This window comes from Tachysurus fulvidraco, chromosome 2, assembly GCF_022655615.1.
Source record: "Tachysurus fulvidraco isolate hzauxx_2018 chromosome 2, HZAU_PFXX_2.0, whole genome shotgun sequence".
Classification (NCBI taxonomy): Eukaryota; Metazoa; Chordata; class Actinopteri; order Siluriformes; family Bagridae; genus Tachysurus; species Tachysurus fulvidraco.
This window is the reverse complement of record NC_062519.1, coordinates 34,251,887-34,260,983: the sequence shown is the minus strand read 5'-3', so window position 1 is coordinate 34,260,983 and position 9,097 is coordinate 34,251,887.

Here is a 9,097-nt window from a genome sequence, read left to right as displayed (position 1 = left end):
CAGGCTCAATTGTGTTCTGTGGGCATATTTATTTATTTATTTATCTTTATTATTAATGTTTCTCAGAAAAAGAAAGAAATTAAAAAATGTTTATTCAACGCAACCCACAAATCAGACAGAATCCAAGGCCACATTCACACTTAGTCTTAACGCTCAATTCGGATATTTTGCTCAGATCTGATTTTTTTGTTTGGCTGTTCACATTACCTTTTAAAATGTGGCCTATATCAGATACCAGTGTGAACTGTTTGCTCTTTCGAACTGACCCACATGCACACACGAACAATAGCAATGATGTCACACGCAGCACACCGTTGCGCTAAAAAACTTGGCGAGGTTATGGAGGAAGTATTGTATCATCTGGTGCAAGCAAACATATCATGTAATGCTATAATGTGATGTATTCAATGCAAACATTATGAGCTGGTTCACGTAACCACTTTATATAACATTCTTAACACACACGTTACCAGTCACGTTTGTGTCACGTTTTTGCGGGCGCAAAAAAAAAAAATGTAAAAGTATCATTGTGACGAATGTCGATGTAGATTGACGTAAAAGTCGCATCAAATCCGCCTTGGTTGTTCACACTGCGGCCACATTGGGAAAAAATCTGATTTGGGTCTGATTCAGGACCACATATGGAAGTGGCCCAGATCTGATTTGAAAAAAATTTTATTTGAGTGTTCATACTACCCCTGAAGAAGTCTGACCTGGTCACTTGACCCCAAAAAATCGGATTTAGGCCACTTTTACCTGCATTGTGAACGGGGGCCTTAAGTCACTTAACATTCCCTTGAAATAAATCAAAATAGGTCTTTCAGAGCTTTTTGTACCTTATTGTCTCTTAGTGTCACGGACAATATATCTAAAGAAAATACATTGTTGATATTCACATTTTTAATTTAACCGTTCAAGATTTTCATGATGAATTCCTGTATTAGCCTTGTGCTTTTCTAATGAAATGTTCCCTAGAACATTCTGGCCCAATATCAGCTCAACAGTAACCATCATTAATTAGTCTTCATTATTGCATTTTGTACAAATTCCAATTATTTATTCAATTTAAAAAAAAAGGAACAGTGTCTAAGAAGACTCACAATGATAAATATTAATCATTTTGCTGTTTTGATTTCAGGGGCACTTTATGGGCCTGCTACTGGCTCTCAAGGCATCCTGATATATGAACATACTACTTCGTGATCTTTCCTGACAGAGGAATATCCAAAGGGGAGCAGATTTTGGATTTACTTTACTTTATTGTCCCCAAAGGGAAAATTCTTTTCCACAACACTGCACTTGTTTGACACACACAACATTAACATAAACAGTCGTAATACACACATGTCAAGAAACATTCAAAATAACACTCAGCGATGTCTGTTGTTAAGGTACTTAATGACTGAGGGAAACGGGCTTCTTCCAAAGCGGGCCCTCCTGCACCTCAGAGCCCTGTACCTACGCCCTGAGGGCAGTGGTGCTAGATACTCATTTAGTGGATGTGTGGAATCCCGTTCTATTGAAATGGCAAAGCGTCCGATAGCTGTGTTATTGAGTTCTATAAGGTTAGGTGATGGAAGACCTATAACTTTTGCAGCAATATAGGACACCTTTCTGAGTTTGACCGTATTTTTAACAAAAAAAATTTTTAGCATGTGCCTATCTCAGGCATAGCTAATAACAGTAGCTAATCCACATATGAGCTTGTTTTGAAGGTTGGATAACCTGTAGCTTCAAAACAAGTCACGTGAAGAATCTTTTATAGCCATTTCAACCATATATAGCTGACACAGTTCATAGTGATATGAGACAACGATTCTTCAGGACCATGGTGCTACATATAACACCACAGAGCTAAGGACATAAGTAAATTAGTCCTAGCCATATAAAGAACAAACCTGGGACCACAGTGGAGTTCCAGTAAAGTCTCAGCACTGCTGAATCTTTCTGAAACTTTTGGAAAAGAAACGATATTTAAGTTGATCCTTTTGGCCTCAAAGAGAATATGACTGAATCGTTGTATCCTGAAGGAAGCAGGATGGAGGGGTAGGATGTGTTTCAGCTTTGTCACACCAGCTAAGACATTTTGTCAGAAGGATGTAGAATGTTTGTGAGAACGCAGAAACACATCCCAGATTCCCATCCTGCTTCCTTTGATCAATTGTATGGTCCATGAAAAGTTAAAAAGAGTACAAAAATATTCACTGATTCCGCTCAGGTTTCCCAACCTTGCCATGGCAGACTTCCTTGCTTCCTTCCTTCCATCAGATGTAGAACACTGATGCTTGCTTGCAAAGCCAAAAATGGACCAGCGAGCACTTATCTCACCCTACACTCTACCATGCACCCTCTGTTCCTCAAGTACTGCTCGATCGATCCCACCATCTATCAGGGTACATTGAAGGTATGCTTCAAGACACTTCTCTGTTCTGGCTTCTAGGTGGTGGAATATATTTCCCCTTGATTACTTGAGCTCTTCCTCACTGTGTCTAAAGACCTACCTCTACCTGAAGTACTTAAATTAGCACTTTAATTTCAAATATGATTTTTGATATGAATTACATCCCAACAGAGGTTTTATACTGATGGTACCCTTAGTCAGTGACCTTCTGTAAGTTTCTGCATAAGGGCTTCTGCCAAATGTTGTACATGTAAATAAAGCTTATATTTTACAAAGGACAGACTCAAAATATTTCTGTTTGTTCTTGTACTGAAAAGGTTCCTGTAATTGTGGAGCGAACACAGTTCATTTTATCCTGGATCATCTCATGGAAAACATTTAAAATCCATACATTAAACATACATGGGACATTTAAAAAAAATCTTGCTTTTAGTTTTATCAGGCTTTTATTGGATTCTGGTTTGTAATAGTACATTTTCCATAAAAAAAATATAATAAAATCAAGTTCATGCAGACAAAGAGGTTATATCAGTTCTGTTTTTTCCTTCTCATTGCCCTGGTTGATGTGCACACCTGAGAGGACTTGTTATAATTGGGTTTTCATGGAGCATCAAGTACTTTCCTCCATTTGTTCCATTGCAGTGAAGGGCGGCATGCCACAGCTCGTTCCCACCATTAACTGGAGGTCAGTGGAATCAGCTTGGATGCGTGACTTCCCTTAATTTCATAGTGAGTTCATTTCAGATTGCATCCACATTCCTGTGTGGGTTGATGGCGTCCTGGATCGAGCTCCTTAAATTTGTGCTTGACATTTGCCAAGTGCTTCTGCAATGCTGCTGATGGACTGTACTTGAAGTAAGAGAAGTAGAAATACACTCTGCAGCTGCTTTTGCAATTTATTTCTTTCACATGTCATGCTTGATTTCCTTTGACTCTGTTTTTACTCAATAAATTCCCCTCCACCTTGCTGCCCCAACCCCTTTCTGCATTATAAATGTATTTATGTCTAACAGTTCAAGCTGTAAGGTTGTAAAGAGTGTGGTAAAAATGGAGGGCCCTTGGAGCTGTGTTTTCTGATTTAGAGGGCACAGGGAGGGCACCGAATGTCTGCACTCTCTTCTGACAGCACTTTAGTCGTGCCCACTTGGGCTTCATACATTTCTGCCAAGGCCGTTTCTAAACAAATCAAATTGCACTGGCAGCCTGTCATCAAGATCTCGGTTGGTGTGAACAAGCCATAATCATTTGTTTTGTTCCTGAATGTTTTGTTTTGGTGAGATAGGGCATTGAGAGGACAAAGGCTGGAGAGGCAGTTTCCCAGCTAAAAATATTATCCAAACATTCAGTGATCATTAAATTATACATGTTTTAAGTTAGTTAGGGTGGAATTTTACAAAAAGAATATACTTGCAATTTTCTGGAAACAGGTACTAGTAACATTTTTTGGAAGTTAGACAAATAACAACATGGAAACATTAGTGTTGACTTTAGTGCAGTTAAAAATGTTTCAGAAATGGTGCAGAAGTTAGTATAGACCACATAAACCTTTGTTTAAAACAAAGAACACTTACCAAAAAGATTTAATACCTTAAGGTATTTTGAGAGTTGCCATTGGCCCACTGAACATTTGATTAAAATCTGAGAACCCAGAAAAAACACACATGGATACTGGGAGAACATGGGATACTTCACACAGACTTTAACCCCAGCCCATGAGCCTCACAGTAGCACATGGCATGCGCTATGGTTTCACCTTTGGTGAACACAAAGCTTAAGCGTTATTCAACTATAGCAGTCGTGGGCTTGTTTATCATGCCCAGTCATTATTCTTTAAGGCCACTTTTCCCAGTATTCTTTCCTCTGGGACTGATTACAGATCAGGTTAAAAGAGCCAGTCATCAGGGTACCTGAGACCGATCCTCAGCAAAATACACTCTCCAATCTGCATTGGCTACAGTGTGACATGAGGCATAATATGACATGAATTAACATAGATTTTTAAAAAGCATTTCATTGCAGTGATTTCTTTATCCTTACAGTTATAACAAACTTAACATGCGATGGTCCTGTTTTATGACGATCTTTAACATAGTGTGTAAATTTATTCACTAATATCACTAATATGAGACAAAGAAAAGATACATAAAGTATATTCATTATATTAGGACTGTACTGGTGCTCACAAGGCATTGAGCATTGTCTGTTTATTCATCTCCAGTAACTATGGATGTGTCACAGGGATTAAAACTGCTAGTGTGTTTGCATTTGGGGAAAAGACTCATCTATGTTGATTAGAATAAATCGCAGACCTGAACAAGAAAATAACTGCAGGGGCGGGTTGGAGCAGTCAGGCTTTCTGTGGCAGGTTTGGCAGAATTCCTTCAGAGAGAGAGAGAGAGTTCAATTAAATTAAACAGTCCTGTACACACCTCTGTCTTGTATAATAATAATCTTTAGGCACTCTTTGGTGAGTCATGCTGCTACAGTGCTATTATAATAATTTTACTCTTTCACTAACATGGGGTTAAAGAGAAACTACAGAAGTTATACATGAATTTAGAAAGACCTGCGGCTTTTTAATAAGATAATTAAATAAATATATTAATTGTGAAATTAATCATATAAATAAACCGGTACTTATATAATAATTATATAAATAATCATCATCATAATCATCATTATCATCATCATCATCAAAGTGCAATCGGAGCATATTTGTGCTTGATTAAAAGGCATATTTATGCCTTTTTGACTCAATATAGGTTCATTTACTACTCATTTAATTTCAGTAATACCAGCACAATAAAATTGGAACTGTATTTTTTTCATGGTTTATTCATATAGTGTCAAAGGTTCTAACTCAAGGTTCTAACTGAATTTTGCTCAAGACAGGCACCAATAAAACAGTATTTGCTGGAGAAGCAAGCAGCACTTGTCTTTGCTAGTTTATATCATACAGCTGTGATCTTTTATTCTGCATCTGCAATGGACTTGCAATGGTGTGATCTTACCAAGTTATAAAAGATTAAAAAGTCACAATATTAGCTTGCAGTTGCAAGATAGAAAGTTTTATATTTATACACAACTGTGGGAAAAAAAGGTGTGCAATATTCTCTTATGTGGGGAAACCACTGCTTCAGAAGTATTTCTTCTTGGAAAACTGACATGCAGAAGTGTGTACACACAGAAGTGTGGCAGGTCAATCGGAATGCGACCTTAACGTTTCTAAATGTTGTGTCCAGAAAAGTAGAGAAAAGGTTGAGGCTAGTGAAAATTGAACAAGAAATAAAACCATCATTTCTGGTTCTTTTCTTAAATGTGAGGTAGAAATTGGCTGTTCAACTTTTGAACCAAAATTGTAACCGGAGATAAACTCAGAGTAGAACACAAACACATCATTATGTTTATTCTGTGTGCTTGTATCTAAAATCGAAATTCAATCCAAGTATACACCTGAGCAACTCAGAGTTAAAAGCCAGTATTATCTCTGTTTCAGTTCTGGTATTTAATCCGAGAAAGGCAAGTGAAAAGAAAAGATATATCACGATTTAGACTTAATCTCATGTACAGTATCTGCCCATGACTCCATATATATATGCTAACAACATATGTGCTAACAAGCTTTTTCATCTTTAGCTTAAAAACGGCAGGTATTTGTAACTCTTCATGATTCCTGCCACTTTCATCAAAAAAAACCTAGTTCAGAAACCATCATGCTGCCTCCACCCTTATGCACTGTCAGTATGGTGTTCATTCTGAACACAGCCACCTCTCCGATTATAAAAGGATTTGCAAATTTATGCAACCAGGTTATTACATTTTTTTGTCATTTAATTAGGGCTGTGTAGACTTTTTAGAGCCATTGTAGCACTGACTCCTTTATGAATAGTTATTTACCCATTTGCACATTCAGTAACCTATTTTTTTTTTTTGCCATTCTAAAATATATTCAGAAACTTGTTTACACTCATTGCCTATAGCATTTGGAAGCTCTATCTGACCCAGATAGATAGTACTGCAGTATAGCATAAATATCATCTCCGGCGATGCGTCAGAGCTATATATCATATAAACTATTCGGGAACTTCTCAAAGTGAAATAATAAAAATCAGTGATAGTGTTTTTGCCAGTACTACATATCCTCACCCCAGCAGGTCTACATCCTAACTTGCAAAACAAAGGTGCCTCTGACACTTTTATGTGCCCTAGTTGTTTCGGACAGTGCTATTAGTCTTAAGCAGCCATACTGAAAGTGGACTTCAGTTGGCGAGGTGAAGGATCTCTCTTAAATCTGCCTGAAGTGGGTATTTAATATAGAAACAAAATACAGATCAATAAATTCCATCTCTTGTATAAGTGGTAGCTTGGCGGTTCTATTGTGACAATCAGCACAATCAGGTTCTGGCTGGAAGCTTGTGTTCAAAACTCAAGAGGCACTTTTGGGCCCTTATGCAAGGCATTTAATCCTCAGCTGCTAAGCTCTGTGACCTGCCCTTGCTAGGACATTTCTTTATCGACATGCTTACTAAATAAGCATTTGGGGAATGTATAGATGTAAATCATAATGCATTTAGCATGAGAGTTATGCTAAAAAAATTAACACTCTTCGGTAGCATCTTTATAGATTCTATAGATTCCCCTACACAGAACCTGTACTTGAGGCACAAAGATAGACAGAACCTTTATTTATTTTTTTTTACTATTCATATTAATCATCAAGTTTACAAAGAGTAAGAACAGATAAAAGCTTCAATGCAATAAATTGCTTGAAGAATGTGTTTTTGGGAAATGTGGAGTTGATAACTTCAAACAGAGAATAAGGTGTTTGTAGAGCCTGTGTGTGTGTGTGTGTGTGTGTGTGTGTGTGTGTGTGTGTGTGTGTGTGTGTGTGTGTGTGTGTGTGTGTGTGTGTGTGTGTGTGTGTGTGTGTGTGTGTGTGTTGGGGGTGGGGGGCATAAGCAATAAACGACAATAAACAGAAATACAAATAAGTCATTTATTTTAAAGTGGGGGTTTTTTTTTGGAAGGATTGGTTACAACTGGACATTTGGAATGGAAGAGGATGATTATTGCACCATTGAGGATTGAGGAAACAAGACACTAAAGTAGTGTGATCTTGCCTTACCGTGCATATTTGGTCTAAGGGAAGGACATTCAAAGAAATTCTTTGTTCTGAACCAAGGTTTGCAGCTAATGTGCTACAGAGGATAATGTGCCAAAGAGTACCAAGAAAATCAAATTTGCTTTATCAAGTTCAAGAAGATGAATTTTGGATTTGGATATTAATTCTTGAAGGTCATAAAGCTGGTAAGCAGCAACATTCAGATGCTCTGGAAAGGTGATATAGCATGCAAGGTGTGGCTAGTAACTAGACCAGTAGTCTGGAAATAGATAATGATTGTATTAGAATTTTAACTTCTGAGAGATCATGTGATTTGATCACTAAGCTCTAGTGTATACTGAGATCAAGAATGGACCAATAATTGGCCCCATAAATGTAAATCGGTGCTTTGAATCTGTATGATAATTACTTTTGAACAGAAGGTTGAATGTGAAGGATCTGAGTGAAAGATCTCCTGTGGTTGTTAAATATCCACTTTTGACAGATGATGCAACCTGATTTAAAACCAGAACAGAAAAGAAGCAGAGCAGTTTTTTTTCACACATTCAAATAAGCATGAAACACTACATTAATAGTCACTTTTAAACCACTGATTTCATCCCTTGTTTAATAAATGCACCTTCTTTCATTTTCTATAACCTTTATCCTAGTCAAGGTCACAGTGGATAGGGAACATATCCTGGGAACTCTGGACACAAGGCCTGGATGGGCCGCCAGTCCATTGCAGGGCATCATGAACACACATTTGTTCTGTCATTCTACTTATTCACTCTATTACAGTCATCAATCCATATACTGGAATGTTCTTTGGGAAGAAGGAAAAGGAAACGAGAGAACATAGCAGAAACCCATGTGGGTGTGAATACGTGAAACACCGTGGTCAGGATACAACTAGTAATCGTAGAGCTGAAAAAATGGCAATGCTACTCACCGCACAACATAAAAAAAAAATCCGACTACTTGAATGGAAAAAGAGTATTTCAGCTTTAATGACACACTTCTTGTACGTCTTAATCTTAGGAAATGGCAATGTTTTCAGAGGTAAACATGGGAAAATGAATCAAACAATTGTGTTTTATCAAAAAAATAGTGAATTCTTGGACACAATGGTGGGAAGAATGTATGTGTAAACCTTACAGAAAGTTTGATGGAGCATATAATCCTAATTGCGAGTTGTGTCTCACTCTGCTGCCTCTAAGTCCCAAGGTTTCCTTCAAAACCATGCAACCGTTCACTCTGAAAGGAAATGCACATATGCGGAGGACCTATCAAAACTTCTAGCATTGTTCAGATGAATGGTAGCCCCACAGTGCCTTTCTCACTGGGTCTTTCCACTAGCAATAACCTTTTGCTAGCTTCACAGAGAGCACTTTAGCACCCAGGAGAGCCTGTTTTCAAGTATTCCTGTTTTTAATCTCCAATAACACATAGATCTGCCTTTCCAGAGGCGGTAATAGCTGATAGCAGAGAGCCACAGCTCACCAATTAAATAAGCACTACTGTGCCGAAGCGGCTCTTAGAGCACATCCAAGAATGCTGTTTGTTTTTGACAAAGTATCAGTTTTGGGTTGCTA